Raw genomic sequence first — 12,248 nt, 5'->3', positions numbered from 1 at the left:
GTCTAATGTGATGGACGAGGAGGGATCTCCATGGGAAGGATGGAGAGACTTCCACTGCCACAGAGAGCCTTCCACTGCCATCTGTAGTTTTGATTAATCACATTCAGAACCCATTTACCTGAAACAATCTTTTACCAAAGAGTGAAATGATAATTCAGACTTTTTGTGAGGATTAAAGGATTTCCAGTGTATGTTGGGTGGTATGTTTTGTTTGGGGAGTTGCAGTCTTCTTTTTGGATCATCCTTGCCACTACTTTTTAAATGTCTGTGTGCAAGCATTTTGCTAGGACTCTTTATTTTGCTTTTTGATAAAGTTAGTGGAGGAAATAAAGCATCCCTTGGAAAACTTCAACAAGGACAGCTGAAAAAAATCTAGACATTCTTTGGTTCCGTTTCCCTCTCTCATCATACTTTATGATGAGGTCTGCAGCAGAAGGTCCAAACGCTAGTTCAGTATCTAAAAGAAAAGTCTAAATGTCATTCCTAACATCCACTGGGAGGTTATGAGACTGCAGCCAGGTAGACCTCCTCAAAACAGTTCCAGTGACAACAGCCCTGGATGTGACATACACAGATTCATAAACACATTTTAAACAATGAGTTGTGACTTGGAAAACAAAAGAAACCAAATTACACAAAGCAGACTTCTCTTCACAGGAAGAAGCTGAAGCCAAAACATTCCTCATCCTTTCACAATTAGACAGGATAAATGTTAACATATAAGCCTGAAAATTAAGAATTCTAAAAATAAAGGTTGCCAATGCCAATGGCCTCTGGCAGTCTAAATTTGCAGATCATTGCAAATTAGGAGCAGTCATTCACTCTACTGACACAGTTGTTCTCCAGAAAGGGCTGACAGACAAACAACTGGTATCAGAGCCATGGACTAAAACCTAATCTCAAAGAATGCATAATAGCATCTTTTGGGAAGTCATCCACCCCTGGTAATTATCCTATTGATAACCTGCCCCTAAGAACTGACCCAGTAGTCAGGGACTTGGGGACACACACATAGACAGCAATTTAACCTTTGACCATCACGTGTTTACAGTAATGAGAAAAATCATTCTATATTGTGCAGCTTATAAACAAAGGTATGTCATCCAGGTCAAAAGCAATCATTGTTCTGCTGTATTCAGCATTCATTAGACCATTTAATGAGTACATTTCCCCCTTTGTTATGTACCTAACCAGGCACATCCAACAATTGGAACATCCACAGCGGTTCCTCACTAAAGGAATACAGGGCATATGTCACTTGCCCTGTCCAGACAACCTCAAGGTCCCATCCCTCTGTTCTGGCTCCTACAGGCTGTTGAGGGGAGATGTATGCCTGACATTCAAGACATTGTTAGACCCCACCTGGATGAACATCATGAATATCTACAAAACAAACAACACCAGAATTACCCATTATGAACACTTAAACCTTACCAGTGATATAAATAGGACATGCTGGAGAGACAGGTATGTAGCCAAGAGATTACCCATTCCCCTGGAACAGGCTCCACATCCACGTGAAGCAGAGTTCCTCCCTAACAAAATTCATATGTAACTTGGAAAATTGGATGGGGAAGAGGAAATTCATTCCTGGCTTGGCACCTATCTCTCTAATGGACACAGACAACCTGAAAATGGTTCATCTCCGGGCACCTGCTTGTAAATATTTCATCTCCTAAGCCCTTGCTTACATTTATCAAGGGTATGAGAACTTGTTAGAAATGTGGGATGTATGGCTAGGTTTAAAAAGGCCCTCCAGTTTGTTAGCCTAGTAAACACCTATGAACTTATGAACCAATGCAGAAGCATACACTTTTCCTCAAGCTTATCAAAAACCTTCCCATCCTTGTCAGCAGGAAAGGGATTAGAATTACCATCATCTTTAATAGTTACTGGATTTACTAAGGCAATAGCTGATGTGTGAGGTCTGGAATTAGTGTATAAAAACTTAAAAGACTGAGGAAGTTTATAAAGTCAATCTGCTTTCCTTAGGGTCAGCAAGCTGACTGTCAGTAAGAATGCAAACATAGCAAAAACATCCCTGAAGGCATACAGAACTGGAGGAATAGGCAAAAGTTTTGAAAATTCCAGATGTAACAAATCATAATGTTTTCTGAGGAACAATACTACTTCCCCATTGAAAAAGCTGATTCATTCTAAAATACTTTCAGAGAAAGAGAATCCTTCATAGGGACTATCAGGTGCCACACACTCCTCAGAAACTGAGTCAGAAATCTGAGGAGACAAAATACTACATCTGTCTCTTCTCATTCATCCTCAGGTTCAGCCTTTTGAATCTCCACAGGGAAAGAGGAGTCCCTTTTACTTTTGCCAGGAGCAGTCTTAAAAGAAAGGTCAACAGCCTGCACAAGACCCTGAGCTAAGCCTACTTAATTATCCTTGCCCAGAGTAAACTGAAATAGCAGAGGATGTATCTTTAGTTTTCTGTTTCTTTTGAAAGGAATTTCTGAATAAACAGACCTAGAATTGCAACATCCCTAGGGATAAGCACAGCAATCTGGATAAGCAGAAGTACTTTCCTTGCCACTATTCCAAGGAGCATCAAAAAAAGTCTCTCCCTTGACCAGTAAGGGCACTACAATAGTCACAGATGGTGTATCAACCTCAGTCTATGGGGGCTGTAGGGACTACATTGGAATGATCCAAGGAAAAGAATGAGTTCTCCAAGGAATAAGTTCTGGCCACAGAAGAGTCACCCACCAATGATGGAGCCAGAGTACCAACCTTCTGTGTTGGCAAACACTGCTTTACAATCTTTTTCTTTTTGTGGTTGGAAGAAGGTACAACTGAGTATCTGGTACATTGTTCCATGATCAAGCTGAAAATGGTGCCTGATTCCTGGGGAAGCTTAGCAGCAACAGCCAGTAAACCAGGTATGTTTGTAAAAAGGTAAAACTTTTTCTCATGCAAATCATAGTAAAAAGCATATTAACCACTTATACCATCTCCAAATGCAAAATGACATCAGTTTCACAACCAAAAAAAGGTAGTTTTAAACAATATGCAACAGCTTTTTACCTCTAAAGTAAGAACATGACACTCCCATTTAAAAGCACCTAAAAGTTACAAGACAGTCAACAGAACCACTTTTTCCCAGCTTAAATATTAATCTTTTATAGAAAAAGATGTTTTTTTGTGGTAAAAAGTTAAGTGAAAGTTTTTTTTTCCCTGAAAAGAACTTATCTGCCAAGTAATGAAATAACATTAGCCGACTGCCAGTCTTCAAAAGCCCATAGAGGCGTACTCACTTTAGTGACACGAAAGCTCTGAAGGGTTTGTTACCCAAATCTGACTTTTAGTCAGCTCAGCTTGAGCTGACTAAATGTTTGCATGCATGGAAGATTCCCTGAAGCTTTGGAAGCAGGCCAACTGTTATGCCCTCTGCAGGATATAGCCCATATAGCTTAGACCACTGCAGCAATGATCATAATGATGAACATAAGAGTTTGATATTGTGACAGCAGCAGAAGCATAGAACACAGAGAGGGCCAATCCCATGGTACCTGACTGTAGCCCTGGTGAAATTGGTTTGATAAGAGGCTCTGGTAGCTACCAAAGCAGGAGTGAGGGATGGGAGATACCATGCAGCCCCTCAGGATGTCCTTAGGATCCAGACTAGCCCTGAAAGAAAAAAGAAGTGTTTGTCCTATGTTGACTTTGAGTATCCGGTACATCAAGTGATTCATGTGGGACAATGGAACAGATGTTTGAATGACGGTAAGGGGACCAAAAATAAGAAATATAGTACATAGAAAACTATGATCAGGATGACACATTCCAAAGTACATTTTTTTTATGGGAAGGGTAAGCTAAGCACATAGGAAGGGCTACAAAACCTCTGTACAAGGGAAGGAATCAAGGAAAATATGTATATAAGCAGAAATGAAATGAAGCATTGTGGGCCCGAGTCTGTAAATGGCATGATATTGTCCACTGGTTTGGATAGAAAAAGAGATTAGAAACTGATAGTGTTCCTGCAATTGTGGTAAAGATGGAAAATGTTATTAGAAAACTTGTTGGATGTCACTTTATAGAGAAGGAATTTAAAGGCCGCCACACATAGGAACAGTATTAAGCCTTGCAGCCAACAAGATGGGGGCATCAGACAGTTATCACTACAGGACTACAGCTTAAAGACAATTCTGAATCCACTGTTCACAGACAGGGAGAAGGGAAGGTCTCAGATCTGGAAGGTGTCAAACCAATTTAAAAATAATGACCAAGAAGCAGTAAGGTTTACAATGAACTCTGTAATTCAAGTGGGCAAATTCTTCTAAAATAGTGTAAAGCCTCAATAAAAATAAAACAGCCATGAACAGATCCTGGAAACAGTGAAGGTATATCAAAAATGCCATTACAGAAACAGTAACTCTTCAAAGCAAAGTAGTAGGCAAATGTAAAAGAAGGAAACATCACTGTGATTCTCAAATGATGTGACTGCAGATAAGGAGAATCCCATACTGCAGCTAAAGGAAGACAGGAAAATAAGGCAAATGAAACATAATAAAGAAGGTAAGCAGAGCAGCCAAAAAACTAACGCTGAAGGAAGGCAAATATTAGCTATTTTCATCTGAAAGCATTATAAAACATATTACATTTCATAAGAATCAGCCTATTGGAACAGTACACCAGCTGCCTTTTAAAATGTATTGTCACACTTTTTATGCATCTATATTTTACAATAAATTTTTTTAATGATATAGTCCTGTTATTAAACTGCAAGTGATTTCAAAACAAAAACAAAGATTATGATATATTTTTGATGTTTTAGTTTTACTGTTGACTCAGGTTTTCCTTTATGACAACACCCACAAAACAATGTCAAATTAAGTGTAGGCAATAATTAACATAGACATGAAAAGTTTTCTGGGTAATCAAAAGCATCATATTTCTGCAGAGGAACAGCTACTTATTTATATTATGGTTTCAATAAAAGAGTACACGTTTTCAAGGATGGGTATTCCACAAACCTCTCAACTGTCCATATTTTCATAGAATGTCCAGATTTTAGTCTCATAGTTTTGATCTATTCCTTATAACACTTATTTTTTTTTTTGGCAAATCACTGAGGACTGAAGTCTCCAAATAATGACATATATTTGAGTTTCAGATTGCATATCCTTCAGAAAATGCATGCTAACACAAATCCTGTTATTCTAGAAATGTTCAAAGTTTACAAGAGCAACATTTAAGATCTGTCCCTATTTTTGAACATTTGTTCACCCATTATTTTATGTCTTGTCCAGATGTCTTGTACTGAGAGGTTGAGAGGTGTGATATTCCATCTGTGAGAAATAGCTGTCAAATTGATCATTTAGGATATAAGACTCACTTGTTGCAGTACATAGCTTGGGAAAGTGTGGTGTTGGTAATGAGGCATTGTGGGTACAGTCTTTCATGATATCAAGTCAGACATTGTTAGATTCAAGAAAATTTTCAAGGGAAGGTGCTTATGAATGGTATTAATTTTGAAAATAACACACTGTATAAGCAAATACTATAAAATTTGATATGGTATGTGGTAAGGAGATCACCCCCATCACTAAGGGTTGGTTATTTACATTTGCTTAGGAAAGTGTGACAATCCACTTTAAATATAGCTCTCAGTTTATTTTACCCTAAGTAAATATCCTTTGAGTAAACACATCACATCTAGAAGGTGTGTGGCTGCAACTGCTGCATAAATTCCCCCTTCATAATCAAAATAATCATTCTACTTATCCTTTGAGAGTGTAACACTCTATTAAGAGAAACAAATTATTTCACATTTCTGATTTTGAAGTACCATCCTGTGGTTTAGGGGAATATTATCATACCAAAATTCTCGTTAACTACAACTTGCAAAACAAAGTATCTTTTCACAGATTCTCCACTTTTAAGGGTGGGACTGTGAATTCTGTTTTTGATCATAAAATCCACCATAGAAATGCACCAGGTGGGGAATTCTTGTATCACAGGATGCAAAAAATCTATATTCCAGGTGATCCTTTGACCACAACATTCTTCATTCCATACCATGTCTAACATGAGTGCCAGCATTCTCCATACCATGCCACATCTAAAATGAGTGTATAGTATATGACCAGCAGAAAATATTCCACAGAAGTTTGTCCTCAATTGTGAAGTCTTTGAAAACCAAGAGAGCTTTCACAATAATTAAACTGTTACCAGAGACTACAAAATACATTTTGTTCATGTAATCAAGTACTAATAATTTGTGGGAGTCAGGGTTGTATAGAGTTTAGCATCATACACTATATGGTTTATGAGGGCGAAGCATGACCGATCTAACAGAACCACAAGTCTATAATATTAGAGTCTCACAGCACCCACTGTTTATTAGATTTATGTTCTTATGCTCTGAAGAGAGTTTAAAAGTATTCATACTAATAATTCTGCATATATTTCTCAGTCTAATATTTAATAAACACACTCTTTAACCACCAGGAGGGTATAAATTACCCAAAAAGAGTTTCATAAGACATGTTTCATTTACAAGAAAGCATAGTGATTACTTTATATTTAGAAAAAAAAAAGATAAGATAGCTTTAACAAACTGTTAGATTGTAATGGAAATGAAATTGCACTTTCAGGATTCTTTACATGGATCGATCCATCAGCAGCAATTTATGAGGAAGCTAATGAGTTATGAAATCAAATGGCTTGGTATACATATTGTAATAATGTCTTATCATGGCAGCAGATACTTCCCCTGAAGTATAAAAGACACATTTGTGTTGAAAGAAACCCCCAGATTGGATACTAAGAGGGAAAACATACTGCTATTAACTCATTCAATGATACTTATGTTATAGAATCTCTACAGAGTATCTGTCAATAAAGCATCAAGAAAATCCACATTTCCAACATGCATCCAATAGAAGCAATTAATAATTTAATAGACTCAGTGTCAAAGACTATTGATAATCTGGTAAGAATGCATCCATCAGTTCTGCCAGCTGAGTAGATAATGTTAATCATTTAATCATTTAACCAAAAGTGAACGAACTGTGTTCCATCCATTCAACCCCTAACAAATCATTGCTTACAAAAGGAGCAATGTGTTTGACTACTGCTTCCCAAAAGGTTGCTAAGACCTAGGAAACAAAATACTCTCTGTGGAAAACAATGATATGGGTCTACAACTCTATGGACAGAGTATTTCCCATGTTTCATTACTAAAAGTATATTGGCAAGCCTGTCAAAATCTGCTGTTGGGATGCAACAACATTAAAGAGTTAAGCAAAATAAGTACCAGTTCCTGCATATATATTTTTTATAAAAATTTGTAGCCATGCCATCTGGATTTCAGTATTTCAATATCCTAGTATGAAATACATTTAGTGGCCCCAAAACATCAAAACACAAAATGTGAAAGATAAAAAAAGTAAACAAAACATTCTATATGCATAAGGGCATATTACTCTGTCTTGCCTTGGATTTTCTAGCTCCATCTGACCTCATAATAGTAACTAAGGACTAGCTTCATTGCTAGTGTCCTGTTGTATTTTGGCACTTGCTACTGGTATAGACTTTCCTCCTTACCTTTAATACACTATATAGGTACTCCATACTCATCTTTCAGCTCAAAGTAGGGGGGTAATATGTAATGAGACCATTCTGTTCAATATTCACCTCTAAAACCTTGGTTATATTCCCTCTTGCACCCCCCCCCCAGCATAAAGCATCATCTCCCCATTGTGCTAATTTAAAATGCAAATAGTTGACTTGCAAGTCCACTGTCTCAAAGAGACTTTCTATCAAGGTATAGCTTCTGTCTCCCAAATCAAAGGCATAACTTCTTCAATATCCTCCACTGCAAAAATAGTTCTAGACAACAATCTTCTTCTCTTTTACTATCTCTTCTATTGTACAAGCCACGAGTGTTCTCTTTATTTACAGATGGTTGTCTTTCTGACATAATGTGAGTAAATTCCATCCTCAGTCTGTTTTCCTTCTCTCTGTTGTCCTTCCTTTGCAGAGTATTTCAGAACAAATTTTAGCTTCAGTTTTACCTCTTCCCTCACCTAAATAAAACAATGAGTATAAAGGTCACAAAGATAAATCAATCAGTAAAAACTACAATATAAATCTAGCCAAGCTAGATTTTCCACTGTGTCAATCCTTAAATCTCTTGTGTTAGCGGCATATGGGATACATGCAAATAACCCCTTAAGGACATCAGGTGTTTCAGCATATATGGCAGTCCTGAATACCCATGACCTTTTTTCTTTTTTAAAGTGTTTTACAGACAAATTCAGGCCAATAAAAATCAAACTCCACTAGCTATGGACATGCATGTTTCAGCCTTCTTATAGCCTCATCAGCAAAGCATAAGCGGACTCTTGGCTAACTTTTAGAAACACAGAGTTGTCTTGTCGTAGTACCCACATGATTTCCATAACTATTAGGGTGTCTGCAGAATATCCCAACTAACAAACTAAAACAGTAAGTAAAAAGGACACACAGCAAACCACTCAGTAAAAACTGCAAGAAAAATCTATCCAAGCTAGATTTTCCACCATGTGATTCCTTAAACCTCTTGTATTAAAGGCGTATGGAATATATGCAAAAGACGTGTGTGTGCATAACTTGTGGAGTTTGGCTCTGCTTGCCTGAATTTGTCCATAAAAGATTTTAAAAAACAAAAAAAAAATAATCATTTCTATTATTGTGCTTACATACCCAAGAACTTTTGTCAAGGGTAACCATGCTTTCAAATTATAGCATGGTGTGAAAGACTCTTCATTCTGGAAATACAGTAGACTTTAGTCTCTTAATTACAACACAATGATATAATGCTGACTTCTTTTGTACCATGCATGTCCCTTTTCACACTGCTAGCATTGCCTTCAGTGCTTCCTTCCTTTGATTTAAATTAAATTAACACATTTCTTGCACTTCTTCATAAAAGATGACACATTTCTTAGTGTAGTTTTAGGTTTAGATGCATCCAATTAATTTTTAAACATTGTGTCATTAACTAATTAGTATTTTCCTGAAGTTACTAGCTTCTCAGAGCTCTTGGGATCACTTTGTAATACCCATTCTTATATTACTAGCTAAAGGTAAAGCTCTTTTAACCTATCTATTGCTAAAACTGTTAGCATTCTCAATTATTATAGCTGATAAGTTCTATATAAGGCTGTAAAATAAGTTTTAAATTATGCCCCTGGGCTATTACATGTTTGACAGCATTAAAAAGTTAAGTTATAAAATGTTATTGTTTGTAATTCAGAAGTAATTCCAGCCCTAGATAAAAGCTGCCTTTTTCCAGTTTGTAATAGACTATATAATCAAAACATTTTCAATGCTTCTCATATCAGTTGGGAAAATATGATTTTCACAGTCTTTTAAGTTCCAGTTTTCTGAGGTGGCATAATATTCAGAAGTGACCAGATATGACTCTAGATCTCCCTTGGTTCTTCATAGCAGGCATACAGTTTTAGAGGAGCAGTCTGTACAATCCAGCACAACTTTTACTTAACTGTACCATGGGGTCTATATTATAACATTGAAATCTACAAAGATCGAATGTTATAATACTGAACCCTAAACATCGAAATCCGCAAACATGGAACAGTCAGAATAGCGATTTTTTTTTCCTTGGGAAAAAAAATCGCTATTCTGAGAAACATACACACAACACAAACACACACAAAAAACAGCAATCCACAAACATACACTTAAAATCCTACACCTAAACCTAAATTAAACTTTACATACACTACTAGCTATCCACTTACCTTAACCCGACCCTAACCCTAAGGTCCGTCACTATCACACACTCACCTCACCCGAGCCCTAACCCTAACTCACCTAACCCGCCCCTAACCCTAACCTACACACAACCGCACACTTACATGACCTGCTGCCTAACCCTAATTCACCTAATCCGCCCCCTAACCTACACACAATCGCACACTTACCTAAACCCGACCCGTAATGCTCCAACATATCGAATGCTGAAAACAGCGAAGCTACAGCAATGGCCCACTGAATTCTTTCCCTGGGAAAGAATTTGGTGTCCTGCACCTTCGCTGTTTTTAGCGTTCAACAAAACTGGCTCGATATTATAACATTTGAACTTTATAAAATTTGATGTTATAATATAGACACGTACCATGTTGGATCATTTCTCACCTATGAGTCTTTTTAATAACTAATCCCTGGTTGCATCACCAGAAAATCACTTCAAGAATTGTAGTAGAAATTCCTTGGGTACAAAACAATAATAGTGTGGCAGGAAACTTGTAGTCCCCATATGATGAGGATGCCAACGTGCAATTTAAAGACAAAGGAAATACTACAATCATAAATAACATTATCTACATACAGAAACTTTGTTGATCTTCCCCCTCTATCTTATTTCCTGATGTAGTCCATCACCAGTATGAGCAGCAGCAAGCTTAGAGCTGAACCCTGATGCACACTCACTCCCAGTGAGGTCCCCGCTCTGAGTTTGAAAACTGTTTGTACTAATGTTGTTGGGTCCTTATACATAGTCTACACTGATTCAACTGATATTTCCCGGACTTTGAGCCATCATAGGAATGCCTAAATCTGCTCCCTTGGGACCTTGTTATATGCATTCTTCAAGTCTAGGAACGACTAGCTGGACTCTTTCATCATCTGTAGCTTATTTTAAACAGTCTTCTACAAACTTTGAGTCAGTTGTGCTGCATCCTGATCTGAATCAGAACTGTTCATCTCCCATCTTTCTTTCCACTACTCTATGTATTTATTTATTTATCAGTCATGGTCTTCAGCACTTTCATGGATACTGACCTCTAAACTGCTGTGAATGTCTCAACTGTTCCTCTACAGTGGAACTAGAATGCTTATTCCTTGGTCAGCTGTGGTACACTTTTTTACCCTCTAGAGCTGTTCCTCCCCTAAGTCTCCAAACATATTGATCATACCTGTCGTGACCTCATCTGAGCCAGCTGCTTTCCCTGACTTTGTTTTCCTTAAGTGCTGCTCTTAGTTCTAGAGTAGGCTCCTCCTCTTTGTTCTTTATAGGCTGTGTCGGGGCAGTACAGCTTCTGTGGGGTTTTCTTCTTTCAGAAACTGTTGGAAGTATTCATTCCATCTGCCTTTGATGTTCTGTGGACTGGAGAGCAGATTATTGCTGGCATTACTTATGAAGAGATATATTTCTTATGAATGGATATCTATATTTGTATCTATCTATATATGTATATGTCTATAATTATATACCTCAATACCTATATCTATACCTCTATATCTATAGCTATTTATATGTGTATCTATAGCTACACACACACACACACACACACACACACACACACACACACACACACACACACACACACACACACACACACACATATATATATATATATATATATATATCTACATCTATCTGTCTGTCTGTCTCTCTCTCTCTCTATATATATATATATATATATATATATATATGTGTGTGTGTGTGTGTGTGTGTGTGTGTGTGTGTGTGTGTGTGTGCATGTGTGTGTGTGTGTTTGTGTAATATATATGTATGCATATATATATATATATATAGAGAGAGAGAGAGAGAGAGAGAGAGAGACAAACTAAACCATGTGAATGAAACATCAAATGACAGCATGGAATAAATTAAGTAAAACTACATCAGAAATGATTCCAGCACCTCTCAAAAAGTAAATAACTATTGCAAATGCAATAAATATATAGTGCTTATTCCACAAAAATAACAAGCTGTGAAATGTGAAGTTCAGACTATAAACTGGTTTTACTCATTGGCGTCATCATGTATATAAATATATACATATATATCTATATATCTATATATATATCTATATATCTATATATATATATATATATATATATATATATATATATATATATCTCTTTTCATTTCTGCCTTTCCTCAAGACAAAACTTATTGAAATAAAACATTGGTAACTGCACTCATAAAAAAAAGAAATTATGTCTTACCATAACATTCCATCTGTGTTGTCAATTGTCACTAATCCTTGACTATGAACAAGGCCCTCTCCATGGCCCAGAAAACAGGCCCCCTCATAGGGGAAGTATTATAACATTTCACATAGTTGAAGACAATAACACACACACACACACACACACACACACACACACACACACACACACACACACACACACACACACACACACACACCAAACGTATTTGAATCCTATACAGCACTGCAAGTAACAGAAGTACAATGTGCTTTCATGTAGTG

The sequence above is a fragment of the Protopterus annectens genome, chromosome 6.part0 (genome assembly GCF_019279795.1).
Source record: "Protopterus annectens isolate FY-2018-M chromosome 6.part0, PAN1.0, whole genome shotgun sequence".
NCBI classification, from domain to species: domain Eukaryota; kingdom Metazoa; phylum Chordata; order Ceratodontiformes; family Protopteridae; genus Protopterus; species Protopterus annectens.
Note: the sequence above shows the minus strand (reverse complement) of the source record.